Consider the following 27,644-nt stretch of genomic DNA (forward strand, 5'->3'; position numbering starts at 1 on the left):
CCCAGGATTTTCAAAAAGTGCCAGTTTGGAGGTTCTTTTAAAAAATCCCAGTGTGCCCCTGCTTGTGCCTGCTTCCTTGCAAAAACCAATAGAGAGAAGGATCAGTTTATTTTTTCCACCCAGCCATCTGATCTTCCCGCCTGATGTTCATTCAAGCAGCCACTCAAAAACAGCAGCCAATCAGAACATGGGACATTGGGCACACTCAGAGATGCTTGCAGCTGCCACTAAAAAAACAGCCAATCAGAATGCAGGACACCGGGCATGCTTAGATATGCTTCCAAAGTAAATACGGAAGTCCCAAGCTCGTGCAATAGAAATTGGAGTATTTCCTCCCGGTTTTCAATGGATTCCTTCAAAAAGTGGGCAGCCATGTGGACAGACACCCCAGGATAAAATAGACCCAGGTTAAAAAACACCATTGGTGCACAGGTATAATTTTGCCGTATGGAAACAACCTCAGTAGCTATCTCCCGATCAGGATCCTTTTGGAGGATGGGAATTATTTACATTTCCAAAAACCCCACAGGCTGATTATCACAATGCCCATTTTATCATGAGTTCCAGATGCCCTCTGAGTCATGATCATAGGTAAATTAACACTAGTCTAGATGAAGAGATAATGAGCAATTGATAGATTCACTTGTAAAGAATTGTCTGGTAACTGATGGAATAGTACTTGCCCATGTAATGGAATAGAACTTGTACCTGCATGCAAGTCCTGCTACATGCAACAAGAGGGGCTTTCTACTAAGCATATTCAAGATGTGTATTAATAATAATACTATGAAAAAAAATCTTCCAAAAAACGGAATCAGTTTCAAATGAAGTTTAGGAGTACATATTTTAACTCAACAAGGAGATACTAAATTGCCAGGTACAACACTGGATCTGGCTTGCATTCCACATTATTTCAATTGCTCCTTCCCAATCCACACTCAAGAATTAGACAAGAAACGCAAATCCATGCTTTTAAAAAGTTACAAAATGTGTTGCTTCTCACTTGCAAATGGTCCACAGTTAAAGTACAGAACAGTGCAACCCTACACAGAGTTGCTTTACTCTAAACATTTCAAAGAGCTTAGGCCAGGGTAATGTAACCCCTGTGTAAGAATGGGATGACCCAGAAAGGGGTGGAGTCTGAAAAGAAGCAGAATGCTGCAGAACTCATGAGGTTGGAGGAAGCAAGGCTACCAGGCTGGGACCTTGATTGATTTTATAAAGCCCTTAACACCTTGTTTAAGGTAACTGCAATGTTGTGGGGAACTAGTGGGAAGGGAGTTTATTTTATTTTTTTTGCTATATTGTAAATGTTAGAATTTATTGTTTCAGGGTTTTTGTGAATGTAAATGGTGAGAGTTTTCTGGGAACCTTCATCATCTTGAAGCCCGTTCACCAAGCCTCAGAAGTCTTCAAAACGAACCACCAGCAAAGAAGAATTGGACTTGGCAATATCAGTAGACTGTAAATATAAGGACTTGAAAATGCAAACTTAACAGGACTGCAAAGTGTAAATGTTAAATGTTTTAAAAGTGTTATTTGTTAAGTGAAATAAACTGTTTTGTTTAAATTTGGTTCTTTGCAACTCCTTCCAAGTACTGCCCCACGGAACCCACAGAAAGAGGTTACAGTAACTCTGCCCTGTAAAGGGATTTGCACAATAAAGTTATCAAAGTTATAGATGTACTTTGCCAACAAAGGTTAAAGATGCTTCAGTTACGGGATAGTGCAACTGAAGGCAGGAATAGGGACCACTCAGATTGGAGGTTGCCACTGTATCAATTTCCTTTCTACCTCTGCAGTTGTGAAGGACTGTAGCTCAGGGGTGAAGCATCTTCTCGGCACACAGAGAATCCCGGATTTGGTCCCTGGCATCTTCAGTTAAAAGAATCAAGTGGTAGGCGATGTGAAAGGCCACTACTCAACACCTTGGAGATCTATAGCCAATCTGACCATGAGATGGGGGCTGGAATGTGAATGAACAAGGGGATGAAACTGCCCCCCTCCCCCACAGAGCTTAGGTTGCAGAAGATAGAAGGACCTAATTCATTCCTTCTTCTTCCTCCTCACTACAGCTCCCACGTCATGCAGCCATTCTAGTATGTGTGTCATGATCATGGGAATTGTCTTTCCAGGGACTGGTAGGGACTGCAGGAGTGGAGCAGAACAGGAAAAAAACCCTTGTGTTCCATGTCCAGATGGCTGAATACAGGCCCATATCTTGATATAAAAGGGGAAGCCCAGATAACAGATGACCACATCAACAGAGCACAAGGCAAATACTAATTCTGCATAAGCTACATTTAATTGAGTGGAGGTTGCACAGAAATTTGGCAGTGCTCCATGGATTTCATCCCTGATATTTTATGACCTAATAATTTAACAAAAAATTACCACTATTGATTTAGCTAAAGAGTCATATGTATTTCTAATGCCTGTCAGAATTCTAACACGGGGTCGAGCATAATTTTTCACCTGTTACAATGTGGCAAACGCTTAGGACAGGTGCACAAATGGCTACACGCATAAGTCTACAGGAAAGGCTCCATATTCCATTATTGAACGTACGTTAGTACAAATGTTTATACAGATGATCTCATAGCAAGAGAATGTGCCTTGCCAAGACAAGCTGAATCTTCCAATTCAAACAGTTTACAAAGCATGTTTTGGAATTAAAAGCATGCTTCCATATCATTAATTTTTGGACCAACTATTAAGCCAACAACAGCTTTGGCAATAAAGTTCTGAACGTGGAGGGTTTGCCAAAAACCTAAACAAAATAAATTATCTGAATACTCAAAGGAAAAAAGCTACTGATGTTGTTTACACTATGAGGGTCTAAGGAAGCAAGCCACATCTTCCAGGCTTATTTCAGTTTATCCATATTGATGATGTAAGATCATGGCACTGAGTCCAATGAACAGGCAGCTGTCTCTAAAGGAATGAAGATTTCAGATGGCTATGGTGCAGATGGTGATGTGTATAGTTGTGTATCCCTGCGCAAAGGCACCCTTTCCAGATAAGCACTGTACAACAGTGAACACATGAGGGAAGAACAATGATACAGGGTCCTACCCCCAATCCCTAAACATTCAGTAGAGTATTATAATGGATTCTATAGATGTGAAGACTTCAGATGAGCACTGAGGTTGGATCTTACAGTAGCTTCAGCAGAAAAGTCATGGAAGTAGATCCTTCCCTTCACATGGCAGCTACAAACTCGACCTGAAAATGCTTAACTGAAGGGGGAGGTAGAACACATTAAAAAAATCAGCCCCAGGTGACTGGTGTAAGGATGGAAAGGTTATTCTACCAATGGAATATAAGGCAAAATTACCATTTCCATTAGCTCTCAGGAGAGGATCCTGGTGCACACACAGGAACTGCTGGTAAAAGTGAAAGATAAAAAAGAGTTATGGTTCTGGTGGGTTTTCCGGGCTGTGGTCTGGTGGATCTTGTTCCTAATCTGTGGCTGGCATCTTCAGAGGTGTATCACAGAGAAAAGTCTGCTTGTACTACTACTGTAGTGTACTGCCTTTGGAACAATAAAAAAGGGTTCCCAAATACAAGTACCTAGACAAGCAATTTCTCAACACCCACTCTACTTTGACAGTGATTTCATCACAGAATAGAAATAGGGCCCTTCAAATATTTTAGGGTCCTTCAAATGTTTTCTATGCCTCCTCTTCAAAGTGCTGCTCAACAGCTGAATATTTTGAAATTCAAAGAAATATTCTTGAAATGTTACAAATGTTTTGAGCATTCTCACACTGCTTTCTTCATCTCCAACATTCATCCATAATTTCTGTTGTATAATTTTTGAAAAATCAGTAAAATCAAAAGGGGTGGGTTAGTTCTGGGTATCCTCTCTTTAGTCTAACGATTCTCATTTTAGTGGCTGAATGTTTGGATCCCAGTTCAGTACAGTCATGGACCAACACCACAGAATAAAACAAATCAAGCCTCTAGAATTATAAAATGGAAGAAATTCAAGAGAAACAATAGAAACGATAAAATTATGAAACTGCCTTAGAAATATTTCGAAAATTAAAAGGAAAATTAGCCAAACAAAACTAAATTCAGAAATATTTCTTAAAAGATAACGATATTAGTTTTAAAAAGCAATACAACCCAGCTATCCGCAAGTTTTAATTACATAGGCACAGAAATTTGCCACCTGCCTCAAGATGTATGACTTTTCATTGGCTAGCAGTTTTTACAAGTGAACCTTGTGTGATCAGGTTGGATGTCTGGATCCCAAATGCTTTGCCTGATGAACATTTTTTTGTTGCTCTGCCTCTACTGTATCTTTTGCCCCATCCGTCTGCCCAGCATACACCAAAATGCTTGGGTAGAGGCAAGCTGTGTGGCTCCCACCATTCCAGCCTTTCCTATTCCATCACCCCATCTGACTCCCAAAGCAAACTGTGTTTGTGTTCATTTGTATTTTTAGATTAAGGCAGGCAACAATGCATTACAGATCCCAACAGCAAGTACTCTAGTTTCCATATATATTAAAATATCAGCATTAAAGATAGCTATATTTGAAGAGATGCAATTTAGTTCAATTAACACATCTATGGTCAAGTTTATTACTTAGTGACAATTTCCTGTCCCTTTATTAAAAAATAAGATGTGATCTGGAATAGCAAAACCAAGAGTACTCAAAGGATTTTCACCCTCCCCTCACATCTGAATTTGCCATAAAGGAATCTGCATATTAACTTTATTATTTCCACTACACACCATGCTCCTCTATAGCATTTTCATTAGATGTGGTGTTATCATTGTAATATCTCATTTTGTCACAATACCCTCTTGTATAATTTTAGCCAATATTCAAGGGATCTGCATTTTTCACATTGCATTTATAACATGCACAAGAGCTTCCATATATTCATTCTTTAACATGAGCCCTCTATTGACATAATTATGATGAACAGACACAGATAACAATGCAATCCTGAACAGAGTTACACCTCTCTATACCTGATGACTTCAATGGACTTAGAAAGGTGTAACTCTGCTTAGGATAGCACCATAAATAAGTCATCACCCTTTGTCAGATCAGAAACAAGAAAAATAGGGGCGAGAGCTTAATAAAACAATGATTGTGAAGCCAGAAGCTGTGTATTTCTCCTTCCCAAACTGCTTTAAAAAAATCCCCGCAATATACAGTCACAGAATTGCCTGTAGCCATAAGCTCTACCCATATCAAAAGAGTGGCATGGATCCAAGAGCACGACAAGGCTTTGGAGGGCACAATTAATTAGGTCATTCTATGCATTATGCAAGACCTGAAAGAATATTATTGCAGCTGAGGAAAAGAAGGACAACATATACAATCAAAGCAGTCCTTCTCAGAGGAGCTGCATCACCTGTATTAACTTGACAAGTAGAGATGAAAACATTATCACACACCATATGCAGGTGCATAGGGAAGTGGAAGAGTCTCTTCTGTTGTGCTAACTGTAGCCAGGAGCCGGCCACTTGCAGTCATCAATAAATGAGTAATTGCTGAGTAACTGACTAGTTCTTCAGGAAGTTCTGCAATTGCGTGGTTTTCCCTTCAGACAAAATAAACTGCTTTTGTTGATAGCATCCAGTCCTGGAAATAACAGTTTTTCACAGGTTTAAAATAAAGCACTTTTTTTTAAATAGGAGGAATCTGCTGTTAATGGTCTGTGCACAAATAGAGGACAATGTAGGGTGGAAACATGAAAAAACATAAGAACATAAGAACTAGCCTGCTGGATCAGACCAGAGTCCATCTAGTCCAGCATTCTGCTACTCGCAGTGGCCCACCAGGTACCTTTGGGAGCTCACATGCAGGAGGTGAAAGCAATGGCCTTCTGCTGCTGCTGCTCCTGAGCACCTGGTATGCTAAGGCATTTGCAATCTGAGATCAAGGAGGATCAAGATTGGTAGCCATAGATTGACTTCTCCTCCATAAATCTGTCCAAGCCCTTTTTAAAGCTATCCAGGTTAGTGGCCATCACCACCTCCTGTGGCAGCATATTCCAAACACCAATCACACGTTGTGTGAAGAAGTGTTTCCTTTTATTAGTCCTAATTCTTCCCCTCAGCATTTTCAATGAATGCCCCCTGGTTCTAGTATTGTGAGAAAGAGAGAAAAAATTCTCTCTGTCAACATTTTCTACCCCATGCATAATTTTATAGACTTCAATCATATCCCCCCTCAGCCGCCTCCTCTCCAAACTAAAGAGTCCCAAACGCTGCAGCCTCTCCTCATAAGGAAGGTGCTCCAATCCTTCAATCATCCTAGTTGCCCTTCTCTGCACTTTTTCTATCTCTTCGATATCCTTTTTGAGATGTGGCGACCAGAACTGAACACAGTACTCCAAGTGCGGTCGCACCACTGCTTTATATAAGGGCATGACAATCCTTGCAGTTTTATTATTAAAATATTATTATTTTTAAAAAAACACCACACAGGTGGCTGAAAAGTGGGAAACCCTTGGTGTGGAAGCAGCTCAGGTCTTCAGCCTTCTTCATGTTTTAATGTAAGACTTATGCAGGAGGCCATTGACTTTGGGAAGAGATCGTGCACACACATATCAAGTAGGGTTTTTTCTTTCAAGTGTTGCAGCTTTTTCCACCTCCTTTATTTATAAACAGATGGCCGGACTTTCCTACCTTCAACCCACTTCACTCACACACAATCATCAAATGATTTCTCAAATCTGAATGTATGGGCTGATTTTGCAGTAGATATAAATGATCTTCCGGCAGTATTTCATTTGTGTTTGTTTGCTCACCTCTCCAAGCTAAAATGTGGTACTGCAATGACTGACAGCCATGTGAACTAAGTATCGAGAAATTTCCTAAGTATCTAGGAATTTTCAGAGATGAGTTGGAGTGTGTTCTTGCCAGTTCATTCCATGCAAGTAATATTTCTTCCAATCTCTGACCCTTTCCGCAAAGATCATTTAAAACCTTTTGCAAACGTCTGAAAAAGAATAATTTTGCATAGTGTTGGAATGGAGTGGCAGGAAAAAGAACCAGGTGCTTTTTAAAACATTTGCAGAAGAGCACGGAAGAGGAGAGAACTTGCACGCGAGGCTGAGTTTGCTCAGTCAGTCATGCTAGATCTGTCAGATCACACCACCTTCTTTGCTCTTGAAGCTGGGCAGAGAGGGGGAGAGATCTTGTGTGCCAGGCTGAGTTTTAAAAACAGTGCACTCAGCCTGGCAGCCAAGATTTAACAGATCGTGCCCCCCCCTCGCGTTTTTGGAGCCCAGATCTGTCTGATTTCTGCCTTCCCGCCATTTCCGCTGCTTGACATCATTCACGCTGTCCGCCATTTGCTGTTTTTCCACGGAGGTTTCCTCTGCTTGCAGCACAGTCAGCTGCCATTTCAATGTATGAAGTACATGAATAGCTTTGCCTTCCAGTTCTGAGCACATGTTTTTTTCCCTTTTTTCCCAATGAACTGTCTTCAAAGCTTCAAAAACACCTCATTGAGAACAAAAAAAGGGGGGGGGGGAATGACACATGCTTGGAATTGGAAGGCAAAGCTAACTTTATTCATTTACTTCATACATTGAAATTGCAGCTGGCTGTGCTGCAAGCAGAGGAAGTCTCTTTGGGAAGTACAGCAAATGGCAGACAGCAGAAGCATCTCAAGCAGCAGTAAATGGCAAGTGTAACAAAAACTAAAAGGAGAGCTTCCAAATCAGGCTGGAAAATAAAACGTTTCCTGTACTCCACACAGCAAACAGGAAACGTCTTGATCCCATCTTGCAGGAAAAAAACGCTAGTTTCGTGTTTTCTAAAAGTTGAAATAACACATCCTGAGGACGTGTTATTCGCATCCTAAAATAACAACGGGTTAAGTTGAAACAACACATCCTGAGGACATTTTGGATGAAGAGCTATGTGGAGTTCCTCCCCAAAAAGCCTACGATGCGGCTGCCATTGAGAGAGGCAGGCTGGCCTAGCGAGGGGGCCGCCTGCATGTCTAAAGGCAGGCTGGTGGGCCAGCATGCGCACATGCGCACACCAGGAAGCACCAGGCCTGGCCTGTGAATACGCAGGAGCCAGGCCACGATTGGACGTCATCCGTGGGGGCCCTGCCTCATGGCACAGGCCCAGTCAGCCGCCGGATGTTTTATTTTGCTGTGCAGAAAGGGCCTCTGTTCCTCCTTCGTTAGTTACCATTCATAGTAGCATCCCTTTATTAACTCAGTGTCTCAGTCACTTTACAGACCATAAGTTTCACTATTTTTAAAACCAGAACTCACAAAAAGATTAAACATGCAGCTTTAGTGGGTTTCAGTTAAATGAAAGAAATCAAGAGGAAGAGTTTACTATTAACCTACCGAGGCTAATTTTTTAAAAGCCAAAAGGTGTTTCAGTGATAGCTTCTTCCCACCTTCCAAACGATAAAGCCTTGTTCATAGGAAATTCAGTTTCATATCTAGCTTTGCTCTTCCTGTACCAAGACAGATAAATTTGCAAAGGGCTACATTATACATCAATACAGTCATTACAATCTATCTTATGATACTGTTTGACACAGTCAGAAACTGACTCACAGCATTTCTGCCATTTCAAAATTTCTGCATAATAAGATTATATGCACTTATCTGCTATTAGAATGCAAAAACAGAAGCTCTGATTAAAATATGCCTGTGATGAGCTTTAGACATAATCTTCCTTCTGTAAAAAAAAATCTTTGTTTACCATAGCAGCAGCCGCCAGGACAGACACCCATGGGCAATCACTGTGTTTACTTGGATATGCCCATTAACAGTGCATCTTAAGCAGAGCTGCACCCGTCTGAACCCACTGAGTTCAACAAATCTGGAAGCATATAACCTTAGGATTGAATTATAAGGAATGTTTCAATGACAAAATCTGGCTTATGTACAAATGGGAAGGGGAACATTTATTGAAAAGAAAAAAATACAGCATGTTAAATGATGTCTCTTGGTAAGAAGTAGGTGTTCATTGAGAAGCTCTAACAAAGGCAAAGCGCACCTCAGATCACATAATGCAAGGAGCCAATAGTTCTGTGTTTAAGAATTCCAACATAAAAGTCAACGAGAAGTATACATTAATATCCGATTACTAAAGGTGCTGAATTTTTCAAGCACCAAGTTAAGCATTAGTGTACTTGTTCATTTCACACTCCGTTTTGAAGGCTGAAGCTGTGACTGTGGGAAACTACCTGATTTTCATGTTTGTCACAGATCTAATGCTGCAAGGAGAAAGCCCCATATGTCATCATTAAATCAGGAGAAATGGCACCTATAATTTCTCTTGACTATCACCCGTCTTTCACCTATACTCCCCCCACCAGCTTGAGCAAATAGAACTCCAGGTGTGCTCTAACTGGTATGGGAGTGGGTAAGTGGAAGAAGCAAGGAAAGACAGGCAGTAGAAACCCTATCCTTTGAAGATACGGAATTTTAAAAAGTTACAGGAAGAATCTCTGGGCTGCAACCTAAAAGCCTTCTATGAAAGGCATCTTAAGAGTGATGTTGCCACCTCTGTCCCTTTTTCAAAGGTGTAGAGGGACCCTTCAACTTTTAGAAGCTGTCTTCACTACCACTGCCACATGGTATGCACAGAAGCGGACAATCTTCATGGCAGACACAAACAGCCAAACTGGAATAAAAGGATGTTCGCTTGCTCTGGAGAAGCCTATGCTCCACTGCATTAGCAGCAGGCAATGGTGTGCATGTGCGATCTTTTGTGCACGTTAGAGAAAACTTAGGACAACCACATGAATTAAAGACCTTCAAAACATCCTGTCATTAACAGCCTTGCTCAGATCTTACAAATTTAAGGTCATGGCTTTCTTTATCCAGTCAACCCAATCTTATACCCTTTAAATAGTCCTGATGAAAGCAGAACTAGCACCAGTCCATGCCCTGTTCTTACAAACACACACACTGAAGTTTGAAACAGTATTGCACAATCCATGTAACATCCTTTTAAAATGTTACCAGCATTGTCAAGGTTCCCAGCCATGCTCTTCCACTGACGCTGGAATTTACACTTGACGATTTTGCTGCGTATGTCCATTTTGGGAACGGGGTTGTAGACTACGGAGTATTCCCTGGTTCACTGACAACTGAGGGGGTTTACTGTCCAGTTCCTGCTAAAAACCCAATTCACTAGTAGTATTTCTAGTTACAGATCAGAGGCCTCCTGCCTCTCATCATAATTTGGGGGCAGTTAGTGCCTTTGAAGCAAAAATTCCACCAGAGGAGAAATTACAGTTTAGCTTAGTCTCTGCTGCTTGCCTTAATTTTCTCAAGTTATGCTTCACCCTAAAAATATCACTCTGCCCCTTTAGTGCAGTCATGGATCTGAGTAGAGAAGAAGAAGAAGAGTTTGGATTTATACCCCACCTTTCTCTCCTGTAGGAGACTCAAGGTGGCTTACAAGCGCCTATCCCTTCCTCTCCCCACAACAGAGCTCCAGAGAACTGTAACTAGTCACCTAAACATTAGGAAGAACTTCCTGACCATCAGGGCTGTTCGACACTGGAATTCACTGCCTCAGAGAGTGGTGGAGTCTCTGTCTTTCAAGGTTTTTAAACAAAGGCTGGATCAGTATATGTCGGGAGTGCTTTGACTGTGTGTTCCTGCATTGCAGAGGGTTGGACTTGATGGCCCCTTGTGGTCTCTTCCAACTCTATGGCTGATTCCGTATGGGCCAAAAACAGCAGTGTGAAAACGGTGTGAAAATGGTGTAAAAGGGTTTAAAACTGTGTAGAAGGGTTTATACTGTTTTCACACCGTTTTCACACTGCTGTTTTTGGCCCATGCGGAATCAGCCTATGATTCTAGCTCAAGGTCACCTAGCAAGATGTAGGAGTGCGGAAACACATCTGGTTCACCAGAGAAGCCTCCACCACTCAGGTGGAGAAGTGAGGAATCAATCCCGTTTCTCCAGAGTAGAATCCATCTGCTCATAACCACTGCACCAGGCTGGCTCTCTATTCAAGCCCATAAACTGGTATCATTTTAGCACTGGAGCAAACCCCATTTATAACCGCATTTACAAACAAGTATTAGCTCAGCATAGGACCGTACCACAGTAGGGCCGTGCAATTAGCCCTCCATAGTCATGCTACTAAAATTTTGTTCCAGCTGAAAAGAAGACGTTCACAGATAACAAGCTCTCACATGGTTAAGAAAACATCTGAACAGTATCTTTATCAGCTGGGAATTCTGGATTACGTGCTCGGTAGACACAAATCAGCAATTATTGCAATACCTTGAGCACTCGCTACTCTTCAGAATATATCTAATAATGATAAAAACCTTGCCTCTGCATTACACCTACACTACAATTCATACAACTGCCTATTATGTTATTGTGAGCATAGTATATAGTTAAAGCAACAGGCCTGGAAACGTTGTTTTAAATATCTGAGAAATTTAAATGCTTGTTTTTCCATTCCATTATAAATTTTTTGGCTCTTCTGATACCAGGATGAAGAAAAGTCTTTACAACTGTGGATCAGTACCTCACACAGAAGGCACAAGATATTCAGGTAAGTGTTAACATTTCTGTTTTTCAAATCAATATATGATTACGCGTTGAAGTGCCAATAAATTAAGAGGGCTACAGTCCCATACTTTGAGTGGGGCAGGGCCATGCAACAATTAGAGTGTTGGACTAAGAAATGGACTCAGATCTTGACACAGTTGTGAAGCTCTTTGGCTGGTCTCGGACTAGTTGGTCACTTTCACCCAGACCAACCTAACAGAGCTGCTGGGAGAATAACCTAGAGGAGAGAATCTGCAGCACACCACTTCAGGCTCCTTGCAGAAATGGTCTCAGTCTTCTGTGCTTCTTTCTCTGATGTAACTATCTCAATTTCAGAGTAAATTGTTCAAGAAATATAACAAAGTAGGCCATTTGGAAATTGGTTGGGGATCAGATACCCTGATTCATCCGCTGACCAATAGAAATTTCCAAACTCTAAATAAGTGCAATTTATCTTAATCTAATAATAACTGCAGATGTTAATACATATCCTAAACAGCAGTTGCTAGAACAAATAACCTTTGTCCTGATTTCTGCTCTACAAGCACCACAAAACTTATCTTACCTGTTTGGCAGCCCAGTAGTTTCCATGGTAACTAAGCATGATCCCTCATTTTAAAGAAATGATAGTTCTGCATTCTATAAGTAATTGTCTGACAGAACCCTACACAAGATTATGTCAACTAGGGGTTGCCACATTTCACAGCCATAGACTGCCCCAGGGGTCCCACACTGAAGAGAACATGATACTGGAGTTGTGAGTGGCAGAGACTGCATTTGCAAAATGGAATGTACCTTGAAGGTACAGTAGCTGTTTTTGTCTTCCATGTATATACGCACACGAAGACTCATTCCCTACAGTTGTAGGAAAGTGATTTTTTTCTGAGTACTCTTTTTAACATTAATTGTTCTTTTACGAGAAAACAAATCAAGCTGGCCAAGAAGGAAAACAACATTGAATTGCACTGCTAACAGTTCCCCAGAGCAAAAAAGTGATTATGGAGTTAAATTGCAACACTGTAACAATTGCAACATACAGCTCAGGAAGAGGCTGAGAATGTTTATGTTGCTGGGTCCGAACACACAGAATGTAATGTGCTAGGAAAGGAATTAACTGCCTGCTTGTTCTCTCTGGTTTCCCTCACTACTTCCACTTACCCATATCCTTCCATCTATAGGAGCATGGTGTTACACATATGACTGGCTATTAATCTTATCAGCAATCCCCAAAATAACAGGTCCAAGAATTCAAATTCTACGTGGAAGAGGGGAGAGGATAGTCTCAACGCAGCTGAAATTCGTAATGTAAAGAAAAGGTCAAACAAAAGGGTAGCGGTGCAAGAAAAAAATATTCCAGGCATACAAAATATCTTCAGTCTTCCAGGGTGGTTACCTAGACATATGACTATCCAAACTATTGTGGCTTAATGATAAAAAAACTGGTTTCACAACCAACAGGCTGAATTTCTGCATTATTTAGTAACAAAACTCTCACATTCCATAATGCCAGAGAGAGAGGGAGAGAGAGTTAAAGTATGATAGTAGTTGATACAGGAAAATAATACTGCTCATGAGCTACTTTTAAGGAACCTAAAGTTCTTAAACTTTTAGTCAGGTAAACTTTTTAGTCAGGTAACTTTTAATCAATGAAGCTAATGGACTGCTTCAACGTAAATGCTACAAGAATTGGATCCCTGCACAGTACATCTGAAACCATCAAGAGGACTGCTTTAATTTTATGGAGGGCAAGCATATTTTAACATGTGTAAACAACAACAGGTAGAAACAAGGGAAACTAACATCCAGGTATGCTAGTGGAAGTTTCTAAATGATAGGGATCAGTAACAGGATTGTCGCAAGGAAACAGAAGCAGAGAATGAACACAGACTAATATGTTTTTAAATGACACATGAAAACACAAACATGCCATTATTTCCAAGAATGTTCCACAGAGTGGTGTGTGGGGTTTTTTAATCATGCAGCAGGGCTCTTCAGTAGATAACCCAACATGGAAAGGGTTCTGGGAAGGCAAATTAAAGTAAGAAGCACAATTAACTCTAGTCAATGAGAATTTTACAGTGAGAACTTTCAGTTAAAAAGAAAATTGTATTCTGTCTTTCCACCAGCCATACCGACAGCTGTAGGACTCAAAAAATAAAAGAGATTCTAAGTCAATATATCCTCTCCTTGGACCAATATAGCTCAATAGTATATTTTAAGGCACCCAAATATTCCAACACCCATACAACTACAAGTTGCCCCATAAAAGTTAACACTCTGAGAGTTCTGAAGGAAGACTGCTGAATAAACACATTAGGAACTGAAACACAGCTCAATGGCAAAGCGAGGATAAGTCTATAATTGTATTCTAATAGTTGTGAGGCCAGCGCCATCTGATGGACAACAGCAAAAGTGCAGCAGCTGCAACAGATGGAAAGCTTCTGTACAATGCAACTTTCAAATCCACAAAAGGTGTCGAGTGGTTGAAGACTTTTTCCCCCATCTTTGCTTTCATTATCTCCATATTAGCTGCGCAAATTGGTTACAGATTATTAAATCTTCAGTGGTTAAGTTTAATCTTAAAAATGAAAGGAGGCAACGCTTTCCATAACCCTGATTGTGGCTGTGGATCACCATCATGTTTATTTCTATTAATAAGATTGTCTTGTCTTTTGTGGTTGCACAGACAGGAGAGGGTAAAAGGTGAGTGTCCTAATCAGACAGAGCAAATGTGGCTTTCTTCCTTAACAAACAATAATAGCCATCTCAGATTTGTTAGCAAATCCTCGTTACCCATTTCACTTTAATGTTATAATTGCATTTGAACAGTGTCTCTGTCGTGTCCGTCTCCCACTCCTACTCCACACTGAGTCTGGAAATTTATTTTTAGACCCGTATTTAAAACTATGGAACCAATCTGGGATCATGCATCATGAATTAACAACACTTCCCACACCTTCAAAATTCCTCACTTTTTGCTGTTACTTGCACAGACACAGGGCACAAGGAAAAACATTATTGTCAGTTTACATACTTGTAAAAGCAACTAATACAAGTCCCAGGGAACATGGCACAAAGCAAGAACACTTATGGTCACTGTTACGGGCCGGTTCATGAAATCCTAGGCAAGTATTTAGCTCAGGGGGCATGCTCCGTGGCCTCAGACATGGTCACGTTCTGGGCACAATTGTATACTCTTACAAGGAAGCAAATCCCCTTGAACAAATCCATGGAACTTTCATCCATGTTTAAGATCATGGGTTTTAGCCTAAATTGTTTGAAATTCCCATACTCTGGAAGCTCTCAGTAGAGGAGAAACAGTCACAAACAATCAGGGGAAAGTTTTAGTGGAGATACTCCATCTTAGTTTTATCATAGAACTTTAAAAAAAATAAATCTGACAATGTTTTCCATCGCCTGTCATTCTAATTGGACCGTAGCAGCTTGGTTACTTTAAAGCATACCCTGTAACATTCTGAGAGTTGCAGTGACACAGGGTCATCTCCTACCACAGTAATCAATCCCCACAGAAAACATTTTTTAAATCCCCTGATGAAATGATCAGGGATCCAGACAAATTCCCCGGAGGACCACAATCTCACTATTTACCAAAATTGCCAATATGGGTATATCAAGGGAAGTGTTTGATGTTTCAATATCTCTTTAACTCCAAAGATCCTTTTCCTTGAAATGTTGAAACTTGAAAGGTCTAGCAGCCAATCCTGGAGGCGAACGGTCCACAAATAGCCGTGTCTCTTTATAAGAGGATTGCAGTCAAGCTAGCAAATCTTCAGCATGCAGGTAGATAGATAGCATTTAAAGAAATAAAGAGAGATTATCTGCGCTTAGAATCATTCAAAAGCCATAGCAGGGACAGATAAAGAAAGCCTGTCCAGATTCCTATATCTTTTCTCTACAGACAAGTGGCAGGAGGTAAGTTAGAATGAAAGCAAAAGCCATCAGTCTGAAGGAAATTCAAACCAAGGAACTAAAGAAGCAAGATTCTTAACTGCTTGTTAGTTACATGCGCTCCCAGATGTCGTCTCCCTCAAGACAGACCCTGACAAGTGTGAAGGAATATGCCCAAGTGGCCAGCCATAAAGTTATTTCGTCTGTTCAGATCCCAAGGGCTGGCATGGAGGAAGAGGGTGGAGAGTTTCCCTTCAATGAACTTCTAAATATGTTACCCAAGTTTTGATTTAAAGATACACTAGGACAGAGGCACATTTTTCAAATACTAGCAACTCCTCCTCTGCTTTTGATAGAGACCAACTGTTCACTATTTAAAGATCTGGAGCGCCTCAGCTCCAAGAATGAAGGGATGCCTTCAAAATCCCACAAGGAGCAACTTTAAAGAAGTAACCTCCAATAAAAGCCCTATAAAGACACAGCTGTGCTTGTGCCAAGAGCAGTCACACATTCTGACCAGTCCCATTTTCTGATGCTAAATACAAGACCGGAGGACATTTGTTCCTTTGTTGTCCGGTGCATTTTTAAGAAAGGCGGTCTCTTATGATTTTTTTAAAAAGCCTATTTTGCTTGTAGTGGGAGATGAACACAACGGAATCATTCAGCATCCTGCTTATATGGAGGTTTTCCTCCGAGTTTGACAGTTCATCTCTAAGCATGCCCACCAGACGATCCGGCTCTTACACCCAAAGACCACAGCAAGCCACCAACACCACACAACTAGCTACAAAACTTAGCTTTGGAAGGAACGGCCATCTCCCCCTTGGCAGGAAGGAGGCGGGATGCAACGGCAGCCGCGGTCCTTCTTCGATAAACCCAGATGGCATGTCAAAGCTTGAAAGGCAGAGCCACAGCTGAGGTGTCCACTTACCTGCGAAGACCTGGCCCTGGGCTTTTTGCAACAGCTGCAAAAGAATAGCAATGGTAGCAATCCTGGTCATTCTTTCTGGGAGTTCACATCCCCTTCCCGGGGTGGCAGCGGCGGCAGCTCAGCTGGTTCTCGGCGCGCCTGGCACACATCCCTCGCATTGGTAAGCCCGGAGAGTTGGGAGCGGATCTCCGGCGCACTGGCACAGCTGAACCCTCCGCTCTCCCTGATCTGATGAGTAGCACAAGCTGATTGAAGAAGCGAGAGGGGAGGGAGGGAGGGGGGGCGTTAGAGGAAGGGAGAGATTTCCTCCCAGTCCTAACGCTTGCCTTCTCGTTCGCGCTGGAGCGGGGAGGGGGGAACCACCACCAGCAATTCACCACTGTCACTCCTACTGGCTTCAGCCACTGGGGGGAAAAACACTCTATTCTGCGCTCAAGCCACCACCCCCCTTTTTGGGCAGACAGCTGGGGGGAGGGGTTTTTTGGGGTGGGAGAATCAATGTAACTGATAAGATGCTTCTCCACCGAGGCTGAAGCTTGCAGAGCTACTCTTCTCTGCCATCCCAGCGACTTGGAAAATGTTGCAAAACATAAAACAGGGGATATAAATCAATGGAAGAGAGAGGGGTGGTGGGTTTGGGATTGTCGTTCTCCCCTCAAACCCCCGCGAGTCTGTTCCAGGTGTGTCCACTTGCAAGGAAATTTGCGGGGGAGGGATATTCAGCATGTAACCCCCCTGTCTGCTTGCAAGAAAATTGGGGGTCTTTTTGAGGAGCCACTATTTCTCACGGGGGAGAAAGGGGGTATCAAAGGACAAGGATGAGAGAAAGGCAATCCCCTCCCCCAAAAGGAATAAGGATTGTAGTTAAGCTCAGCTATGGAGGGAAGAGCAGATGAGCCCCCCTGCTAAGAGAAAGAAAGTCAGGAAAATGCAGGTTTCCAGGGGGGCCATTATTAGATCAAATCTTCTAAAGCGCTTACAGACATTTCCAGCCGAAAATAGTAATTTTCGTCATTATTCACTTAACTCCAGAATCCTGATAGAGTCGGCTGCTAAATACCTCCGCTCAGCACGCGCACGCGGGGATCTGGGCATAATGCGCTCCCAGGACTCAAGTGCACCAAACGCGCGCACGTTGCGCGCCCTTCCAAAGCGGCTCTGCGGAGGCCAGCGTCTGCAAGCGCTGCCTTCGCTTTATGCCAGGGAAAGAAACGGCTGCCGCAAGATTAGCAAGATTTCCCTTTCCCCCCCCCCGCCCCCGGCCCACCGGCGAGTTTGCAGCCAGGGACAAAGCTGGCTTTTGCTCAGGGTTTGCCAAGCGCAAGGAGCGCCGACAGGTCTACTGGCGCGGCTGAGAGTCGTCGCCGGCGGCGTCTGAACTTTCGAAAGGCGCTCGCCTGTGCTGGCGACAGCGCCTCTCTGCATGGGCTGGAAGCAAAAAGCACTTGCCATTCCTCGAGCGCAGCTTCCTCTGCAATTTTAATGGTGCTGTTAATTATGCCGCCTCACACCGTCGCCTCTCCCACCCCGCTCTGACTTTTCCTTCCTCCGGCGAAATAAGCAGCCAGGGTTAGCCCGCGCGGCTCCATTAATTGACTATAGATGTTACTCCCCGCGTAGCCAGTAGGGGGTGCGGTTACATTAACAGTTCTTGATTGCCATTAACGCCTGCCGCCTTTGATAGCTTGCGGCGGGTTGGCGCTTGTGCTATGGAAAGCGCGGGGGGCAGCGAGGGAGCTAGCGGGAGGGGGAGCAATGACGAGTGGAGAATTTGGGAATGGAGTAGAATGGCAATGTTAGCAGAGAGGAAATTGCTTGGGTTGTAAAAACCGCAGGAGACGTTTGCTGTATCAAAACAATAGTCTCAGGGCAGATGCCAAGAAGCAGGAATGCCAACCTCCAATGGGACCTGAGATTCCCTCCTGGAATTACAGCTCATCTCCAGAGATCGATTCCCCTGGAGAAAATGGATGCTCTGGAGGGTGGACTTTGTAGCATTGTACACCCCACCCCCAGATCCCTGTTGTCGTCCGGCACCCAAGCTCCATCCCTAACCTCCAGAGTTTCCAGGTCTGGATCTGGCAGACCTACTGCCCATCCCCCACTAGTGGCCAGGAGGGATCTGGCAACCCAACCAAGAACACTTGTGGTAAATTTCACGCAGACATCTGATTCATGCCTCCGAAGGTGAGGATTCCTTTTGGGTTATCAAGGCCTCTGACTGCTGAATTAATTTGAAAGTTATAGAGAACTCCGGGACAATCTAGCCACGTTTGCACAACCCGTTTGCAAGCTGAATTAACACAAAGACCTCAGGAAAGAGCACAAGTGCACTAGCCACACCACAGGGTTGCCAGCTCGAGATTAGGAAGTTCTTGGAGATTTTGGGATGAAGTCTAGGGAGGATGTTGTTTGGGAAGGGGAAGGATCTCAATCAGATATGAAGGCACATAGTCCACTCTCCAAAGCAGCTGGTTTCTCCATGATTACACAATTCTGGGAATCTCCAGTTCTCATCTGGATGTTGGCAACCCTATACCACCACAGGACAAAGGCATTGTCTACAGGTTTACTTCCTCCTTGTGATTGATACTGTTCAGAAAGTAGTGTTGCTGTTCTCAGGGAGGGTGCTTATGTGCGGATACTGCCTCCACATGTTGGTGCTATACTAACAGCCAGAAGTCATGCACATATGCATTCTCTCGCTACTCATTCAGTGCACCAGTGTGCTATATACAGGAATTATGTATACAATGTATGCTCATTTTTATACATGTATTCAAGCAATCCGTATGTTTATATTCAACATATGTACAATTGAACATGTGATTTATCCAGGTATTGGTCCCTGGTAAAAGGAATGGGCATTAAGTGTTTTTGTTTTCAGTCATGACCATGCAGGTATATCTGTGTTTACTGTAACCTGTAGCTCTGTTCACATATTACAGTGAATACACATATAAGAAACATCTAACACACACTTATTTTACAAATGGACCAGTACCCGGATAAAAATTGGGTTTAAATCACATGTTCAGGTGTGCACATGTTTCATGTAACATGAGAATTACTCAAGGCATGTATTAATAAAAATCAAGTGTATACTGTACATGGATTGCATTTGCATTCACTGCAACTTATGAACAGGGCTTAAGGTAGTGGGCAGAGCTACATCCCATTGCAGTGACTTCCACAAGCAGAGATGTGAATAGAATGACTTTGCCCCCCTGAATCTACTCCTATTAACTTAATTAGGTGTCCCTGAGTCAAGTTTTGTGCTGTGGATTTTAGTGCTGTTTTATGATCTGGGGGGGCTTAATGGGTTGTTGGTTTTAATGATTTTGTTTTTAATTGTTCTGTCCTGTGTTTTGAGCCACTTTAAGTCTCTGAAGAGGCAGCTTGTACATTATCTAGATGGATAGATTGAGAAAGAGAGAGAGAGAGAGAGAGAGAGAGAGAGAGAGATGAGAAAAGGAAGAACAAGTCCCTTCCCCCCCCCCCCCTCCACATATAATTTTATAAATCTCAGGCATCTGTTTCCTAAACTGACAATTTCATCAGTCTTCCTTGGTAGGGAAAATTCTCCATTCCCATGATTATTTTGGTTGCCCTTTTCTGCCCCTTCCCCAGCTCTGCAATACTGTTTTTCGAGGTAGTGAAGAGGACTCAGCACAGCACTGAAGTCCTATCTCCTGACTACAAAGCAGAAGCTCCACACTGAAGCATATTTTTTTGCATCTATGGATGATGCAAGATTGGAAGGAATGGCATACACTCTAGAGAACAGGAGGATAATTTGAAATGATTTCAATAAGCAGGAAAACTGGCAAACAGCAGCAAAAAGCACTCAACAAGGGTAAATATAAAATCTTTCCGCATATAAGTCAAAATCAGCAAGTGTGACAAAAAATTGTAAATTGAATGCCAGTCATTTAATTGAATGCCTGTCAGCAACATGCCAGTGTGACACAAAAGCCAGTGCCATTTGAAGTCTCTCAACAATACACATGGTGTTATTGTTATAATACCCTAAATTATAATGTGCACAAGTCACGGGTAGACTTGTTGAGGATTACAAAAGATAATCATGGTAGAATCATCACAAGTACTTTTTCTAGGAAGTTGGAAGGCAGAACGGATTAGGAAGAAAACTCTTCTTTTATCTGTACCCATTCAAAATGGTGCAAACTCATTCCCATTCGGACTGGACTGCAGCTGGATCCACCTCATGTTCTTCATTTGTCTTAAATTCAACTGCTTGTGTTATCTTGTGCCATATTGGCAGGGCTAGAATTGCATGACAGCTGATTCTTCACATGAAAACTGAAGCCCACAAAATAAACTGTACAAACTTCCATAATCAGTAGTTGAATGCGTTTTTCAAATTCAGAGTCTCCGTGAATTACACCAGGATACTTTATGTATCATAAGTGTATTCTCCATTTCAAAGTCCTGTTCTGCCTTTCTCTGAACTTTACTTCATTAGTCCATGACCCTTTGTTTATAGCATCTTAAAGTGAAACTGACTATAGGATGGTGGAATGGATTTCAAGTCAGGATGCTATAAATATTCACAACGGATTTTGGTTATTATTTACTAGTTGAATTCATGAAGCTGCCTCATATTTGACTCAGAGATCATTCAAGGGAATTATTGCCTACTCTGATTAGCACCAGTAGAAGAAGATGAATTTTCCCCTACTGGACAGATGCTTGCCTCAAAAGATAAGGAAAAAATGGAACTTATCTACAAAGGTTACTGCACAGATGCAATGCTGCTAAATTTGGTGTTCAAACTGGGCAACCAACAGTGCCATTGAAATGAGCCAATGCAAATATGTGCAAATAAGGATAAGGTTACTGGTGAGCATTGTCACCAAGTTCTCAGTATGCCTGGTCATGCCTTTGACCTTCTTGTGGAGGATTCTACCCAGTAATGCAGGAAATGGGAAGATGTCCTAACCTTATGTAGCTTGATGCATTCCTTGTGCTCACCTATGCCCTGAAATGATTTCCCCCCCAAAATCCCAACTGTCAGTTTATGCTGTTACTGAGCAGCGCCTTTGGTTATCTCTTATAATAAAATGGTAGCATCAATCTGTTGATGTTTCTTTCTATTTCATTTTCTGTTGTCACATATATACATATATATGTTCTTCCATTGCTCAGTGTAGGCAACTCTCAGCCAGGCAGAGGTTTGCACTGAAGTAAAAACAAAATAAACCTTTTCCCTTCTGTCAGAAGCACAATTAAAGGTCCAGATGCTTAACAACTTTAAAGAAAAAATGAAAATGGAAGTTTTTATTTACAAACAAATAAGTTGTTTTGTCCAGGTAGTAAATATCAGTAAATATATACACTTAAGTAGTTGTCAAACAATATTCAATTTTTCCTTTTTTAAATCAAAAATACTTCTTGTTTACCATCAGGTAAGTTTCCCAAAAACAGTTTCTCCTCACACAGATTTTCAAGGCAGTCCCTTTAACTAGATATGTCTTGCCCACACATTGCCTTTCAGATCAGGAATTACTTCTAACTCTCAGAGGCTCATTCCGCACATGCAGAATAATGCACTTTCAAACTGCTTTCAGTGCTCTTTGAAGCTGTGCAGAATGGCAAAATCCACTTGCAAACAGTTGTGAAAGTGGTTTGAAAACGCATTATTTTGCATGTGCGGAAGGGGCCAGAAAGTCACTTTCCTCTCTTTTCTCTAATAAAATCCCACAACACTCATAAACTTCCCTGCTTAGTTTCTGAGGTGGATTCTGCACAGCATATTTATAATGAGTTGCAATCATTATAAATGAACTCGTTTTCCCTTTTTATAGATGGAAAATGAATTCATTTATAATGGTTACAACTTGTTATAAATATGCTGTGCAGAATTCACTTCAGTATGGATTTCCTTCAGATAAACCAAAATAGCAACCCATGTGTTTCTTTAGTGTAACTGTTTTGTTTACAGCAAGGACTCAGAACAGATTCCTTTATCTGACTCTCCAGCCCCTCAATCAGACTAAATTAAAACCAACAGAGAATAAATCTCTTTTCACACAACCATTTGCTAGCCCACTCTGAACAGAACTCCCTTCCAAAAATCCTTCACTCTGTCTCCACAACTGCCTTCCAAGCAACCAGCCAGTCACAACCATTCCTTACCTAACTCTTTGTGGGCTGCATGCAGTAAAAATGTCTAAGTGGGAAATTTGTCACATAGCCCATTAGATTTGGCCATGTAATGATGACATGAAGTGCCAAAATGGAAGAACTGGTAGAACTAGTTTAAACAAATACATGAATATTTTCACAAGAAAGCCCAGAAACAGTTGAAACATTTTTCTGCCCTGCTGAAAATGTTAATTAAAAATGCAGTGCTAATTCCAGTGTATGTTGGCTCACTGTCCCCTTCCAGTTTGGTTTGAATGTACGCTAAGGCACTTTGCCATAAACCCAGATTCCAAAATAACATTCCACTATAAAAATTTCCAAATGAACATTTGTTGTGGCATGGTAAATCAGAAGAAATGGTTTCCAAGTTGGAAACTGGGATTAGTGTTTCAGGATGCCGACATTCAAATTTATTCAACATGAGTTGAAAACAGGAGCCAGATTTCGTGGGGTTTATTGACTCTAGAAAACAAACTTGGAAAATGATCAGTATGTTTTCAATGGCCTCAAAGTGATCCCCGGAAATGTGGGAGGAAAAAAAAGGAGATGTGAAAGAGGCAGTGGGCACAAAATCACTGTAAATGCAGGAAATAGTCCCTCAACAAAAAATGTATCATCAGCCACCTGAACTTTCTGGTTGCCACCTCTATTCTGTCCTCTTTTTTCTGCATTGCAAACAGGTGGGGAAGTAGCAAGCTTGTGAATGGAAGTGTAGCAACTTTGTAGGCCTTGGACATGTTTAATTTTATCTATTTATTTTTAATGGACATATCTCAGGTCACTTCTAAAAGGGAAAGAAGTAGGAGAGGCATCTCTGGCAATTGTGGTGGACTGTTTTTGTGGTGGACGGCTTTTTCTCCTGCCTGTTTCAGGTCCTTAAAAAGCTTCAGCTTGGTCAGAGGTCTTGGTCCTTTGGCTACTGTCCTTGGGCTCTGGCCAAGACTATTTCTTCAGACAAGCAGCCAATGACCCCACAGCCAGCCTGAGATGTGAGGGGAAATTACAAAAATCTGGAGCGGAATATATTTAAAAAATCCTTAGACAAAATCAGGCACAGTAAATAAACTACACCATCTCAATAAAAATTACACATTTTAGCTGAGTTCAAAGAAGGGGTCCAAATCACTACCAATATCCAGAGTAGAAATTCTTTTTCTGTACTGATTGAACATGATCTAGGAAACACTATTCTTAAGAAAGTTCAAGATGCTGACAACTTTACTGACAAAAGCATAAGCATATATAGCCAAATTGACATCAGGATTTTGCAGAACTTTTATGCCAACTACACAATGACAACTCAATACTGCACCAAATTGTAACCAATAGAAAAGTGATCTGTACTTCCTAACATACTTTTTAAAGAATATTACTACCTTACCTAACTCTACTAGCGTAAGAAGTATCACTGACTGCTATGTATAAGAAAATGGGATATCACTTAAAGGTCAGCTTGTCCCATGAGGGGAGGAATGCAGAGGAATGCACACAGATAACAGTGGTGGATCAATATGGTCAAATTTTCCCCTCAGTTCTTTACTTGGTCTTCACTGACATGGCTACACTAGGGGTCATTTACATTTCACCTTTTCCCCAATTGGATGTACCTGGATTTTTCTGTGTGTTTGGTATTTATTGATTTGGGTCCTGTTGGGTTGAAAGGCAAGGTGCAAATACCTAGCTAATTAAACAATAGGAGTTACACTGAAAACATTAACGTTCATTAAAGTATTAAAATGAACTAAGGCATTAGGATTAAGTTACTTCAGCCGGACATATGCATCTCTGCTCAAACAGGATTCCATTCCTCGCATACCTGCAGTGGGATGCATTAGCAAAGTTGCTAATGTAAATGTAATGTAATATAAAACTGAAGAATGATGAGCAGTATGTTCATGTCATGCTCTCAAAGTGCCTATAACTGGACTAACTTTTCTTTGTACCTACATCTGGCAAATAGTTGTTTTACTGAAGCTGAAGCATGTTTTCCTCAAGAGATTTTTCATGTAATCACAACTACCAAGGATTATTTTTTTCTAAGGGAAATGATGACTTAGTGAACTGTCAAGTGATGTTTTCGTAACCGCTGGGAAAATTAGGAATTGGATTGTAGGAGCCCATCGCTAAAGACCACAGAGTCCTTTCAGACTGTGATTTGGTTGAGGTTGGCTTTCACTCGTTACCTTTCTGTTGTACTTCAAAGAGAAGGTACCTCTTTCCTGCTGTTCTGTAAGGGCCTTCAGCTGCTCAGCACTTGTCAAGTACAGAATTAGTTCTACAGCTGCACGTGACAGTAAGGTTTGAACAAAGGGGTTATGTGTCATCCTGTTGGCAATTTTCAAAGGGAAGTTGGTTTCCCCATCTCCCTCTCTCTGAAATCTCAGGAAAGGTAGAATGATGAATAGAATGGCTTTTTTTACTGCACATCCAACAGATAAAATTTTCAGAAATACCGTATGTGACTTCTTGAATAGCAATTTTACAGCATATTGTCACTAAGCCAGCTTACCACACAACTGTGCCCACTGCCCTCTTAAGTCAGTGCTTTTCTGTCCACAGCTACTTTGTCCTAGACTTGCCAGCACATTTGCATGTAACTAGATATATAAACACAGATACCAACTGTCATTTTAAATCTAGTTGCAATATGAAATCACAAATAGATACCTGATACACTGGAGGTGATCGGCCTACATATTCTTTTTAATAAACTTCACCTCACAAAGAGAAACTGAGTGGATATTTATCAATAATTTAGGACTAGCACCTTCATATTTACATTATCAACTCCTACCCAAACTGTTTCCGTAAAGGGCAGAATGTTTCAAATCTAATAGACTATTTGGGGAAATTCTTCTTTAGATAAATACCATGTAATAATTTGGTGTGCTGGCATGGACAGCAGTTAAACCTTGAGGATGAGTTATGTTGAAAAGAAAATATACCAGCTTATAGTGATAATTTCAGTTCTTCAAGTAGGCCTTATATAGCTATTGTAGAAATTAATATTAAATATAACCATAACCGTTTCACTAGAGTGCCTCTAAGCATGTAGGGTTTTCTCTCCCCACCAATGGCAACTCTTAGCCAATCTTTGTGAATCTGCAGTAAGCAGAAGAAAGCAAGAAGGCAGGGATGGAAGTACAGGGTGATCTGGCTTTCCACTGCAGAAGAGCTTACCAGTTCTCCAGCTCCTTCAGCATTGGCTATTTAAAGTAGGAACCACACACAAACCACAATCGCACTAGGTAATGTCCATTTTCCTGAAAGATGGGGTAAGTGCCACGCTGGGGAACAATGCTCAGGAAAGCCACAGTTGGTATGTCAGAGAGAAAATAATGGCTTCTGGGCCACTGAGCAAGCATCCTATATTCAGCTGCTAGAATGGTTGCATGCAGTTACTGAACAAGCTGTCTTTTTTTTTTACAAAAAAATTTCATTCAGAGGAGGCAGCAAAGTTTCTGTCAGAAGGCAGTAATGGACAAGATAAGAACCAGTACATTGAACCTTGAGCTAGAGAGGACTGAAATGCCAATAATTTTTTAACCAGGGATTAAGAAATTAGTCTATTGTAGATGGAGTTGGACTATCCTTCAAGGAGCAAGTTTGCAGTTTGGGGGTGCTATTGAATCTGTGCCTACTGAAAATGTGACTCTCTTCTTTGGCAGGCAGTGCCACAGCTGCCAGACCTTATAATTTGGCCCAAACTCTGACCACATCCAGATCAGACTTTCAATACCCTGTATGTAGGCATGCCCTTTGACATTGTTCAGAAGGTTGCATTGGTTCAAAACAGTATGATGAGGTTCCTGAGTCTGAATGTCAACAATTTATCTCTGCAGTCTTGAAAAAACATGTTATGGTTGTTTTATTCACTTGCAACCACAATTGTGGACTGGGACCAAGGTATCTAAAGGACTATGTACATCTACATCAGCCTGCCCTATAACTTCAACATTCCTCCCATTCCACCAGTTTTCAGTGAGAAGCAGAATTCATAATTGCAAGTGTGGCATTGTTACTTTCCTTCACAGTGGGGTGGATCTACATTTTGAATGAACTATTTTTTTCTTTTTTCTTTGCAAAAAAGTGTGGGAGAAATATAGTGGATGTGTTAAAGCTTGAATGTCTACTCAAGTCCCTATAAAATTCTGGTATGTCCTTGACCAACTGCCATTAATTTTAATAGCGCTTGTTTCAAAGCTCTTTTTGGCTTCTGGCATCCTATTTATTGTAGACATAAACATAGAACAAACAGGGCAGTTAATGAAATGTAAGAATGGAATATCCTGAAAGGGTTTTGTGGAGCATTATGCCAGAAATGTGCCACTTAAATTCAAATGTATAGCCATTTCTCTCCTGTAGCATATTCCAAAAGTAGGTTCCAGAGTGGTAGCAGTGGAGAGCTGTCACTTCAAAAACACAATGAGGACTGTGGTAGCTTGTTAGAAGATTTATTCTGGCATGTCCAGGATCATGAGCAGGAGCCAGTTAGAACAGCAAGGCAGGACAAGGTCAAGGGGTGGTCTAGCATTCAAGAGCCAGAAACTGTTCTAAGTCTTAAGCCAGGAGCTACAGTTACAGGGGAGTCCAGAAGTCAGATGCTGAAGATCAGAAGACATGTTGTTGCCAAATTACACACCAGGAGCTGAGGTCATGAGGGAGTCCACGGCTCAGACTGCTGAAAAATGTAATATCCAAATCTATGCTGTACACCAGGATCCAATTTAATGAAGAAAGCAAAGGTAAAGTGGTCAAGAGAGCTGCAAGAGACACTATGGACCAGATAACGGCTATCAGGCTTCCCTAGAGTATTAGGGAAACTTGCTGTTCCTGGGATCCAATGGCAGAGTTTGTAGGCGGAGCTTTCTTTTAGCTCCTAGAATCATTTAAATGTGCATTTTAAATGGCTTGTTATATAATGCACCAGCATTACCAAGGTTACTGGTTCAAATTCCTACAATCCCTGACAGTCCATAAGGACTTGTCCTTTTTTGTATTCAAAAATAATCTTTCACAGATGAGTAACTGTCTCAATTCTGGGCTTCCTGCAAGCAACAGGGGGCTATTTGTATATTTAAAATATGTCTATCCCACCTTGTCTCAT

The sequence above is a fragment of the Sphaerodactylus townsendi genome, linkage group LG05 (genome assembly GCF_021028975.2).
Source record: "Sphaerodactylus townsendi isolate TG3544 linkage group LG05, MPM_Stown_v2.3, whole genome shotgun sequence".
Lineage (NCBI taxonomy): Eukaryota > Metazoa > Chordata > Lepidosauria > Squamata > Sphaerodactylidae > Sphaerodactylus > Sphaerodactylus townsendi.